The sequence below is a fragment of the Nerophis lumbriciformis genome, linkage group LG36, assembly GCF_033978685.3.
Source record: "Nerophis lumbriciformis linkage group LG36, RoL_Nlum_v2.1, whole genome shotgun sequence".
Taxonomy (NCBI): Eukaryota; Metazoa; Chordata; class Actinopteri; order Syngnathiformes; family Syngnathidae; genus Nerophis; species Nerophis lumbriciformis.
The window spans coordinates 24,835,001-24,835,868 of record NC_084583.2 but is presented as its reverse complement, the minus strand read 5'-3'; the positions used below and the strand labels follow the sequence as shown (position 1 = coordinate 24,835,868).

At 45.0% G+C, this 868-nt stretch overlaps 1 protein-coding gene across 1 annotated transcript in view; it reads left to right on the top strand.

Annotated features, from left to right (window-relative positions):
• Positions 1 to 283: 283 nt before the first annotated feature.
• The window catches only part of spon2a (spondin 2a, extracellular matrix protein), an 84,654-nt gene continuing 84,069 nt past the window's right edge, over positions 284 to 868 (top strand). Inside the window, exon 1 of the mRNA XM_061930435.2 lies at positions 284 to 358. The gene's annotated coding sequence lies outside the window, so the exon portion shown is untranslated. The remainder of the gene's footprint in view (positions 359 to 868) is intronic.

Here is an 868-nt window from a genome sequence, read left to right as displayed (position 1 = left end):
TCTCATCAACCCTACACCTGCACGTGCGTGCACACGGTCGGACGCCGCAACGTTCGGAGAGGCCAATGTGGCGTTGATTAGCCGGTCAGCAGAGACAGGGAAAGGGGGCGAGATGGAGGAGTAGAGCGAGGCTCTTTTAACCTCCTTTCCATACAAGGACGGGTCGGAGCAGGAGGGGGGAGGAGAAAGCCAGAGAGGGAGGTGGGTGACAACGGGAGACAACGATGTGAGAGAAGGGAGGAGAGAAACTCGGAGCCGGGAGATAAAGCCGGTAAAGGTTGATAAGGTTGCGCCAGTGACAGCTCAAGTGGAGTTTGAGGTAGCAGCTCAGCCACTGACTGACTTTGAAGCAAGGCAGGTAGGAATCACTCTCCTCCATTCATTCTCTCCATTTCCTTAAAGGATGCCAATCGGAAAAAAAGATCTGCTGTGCATTTTGGAACTCCACTCCACTTGCATGAGAGCTTTTCATTTGGCACTTTTGACTCTTCATAGGCTCACGTCACATTTGATCAGGTTCATTCGCTACTTTGAATCTCACTCATCATCGCTGTGGTTGTTATGCAAGAAAAGGAAGGAGAGAAGACACTTCTACTGCAACCTTTAACCCTTAATTGGCCTCTTACTGAAAGTCACGAGTTGACAAATGTTCTATTTTTTACACAATAACCATATTTAGTTACATTTTGGAGTTATTTGCAGTTATTTGCATTATTGTTTTCAGACAGATGAATCACACCTTTGAATCTGAAATAATTGTGATGAGTCCCAGGTTACTAAATGAACTTAAAAATACCCCAATATTTGGACACAACTGTAATTGAATGCATGTATTTGCTGAAAACTTGGTAAGAGTTTGATCTAAAGT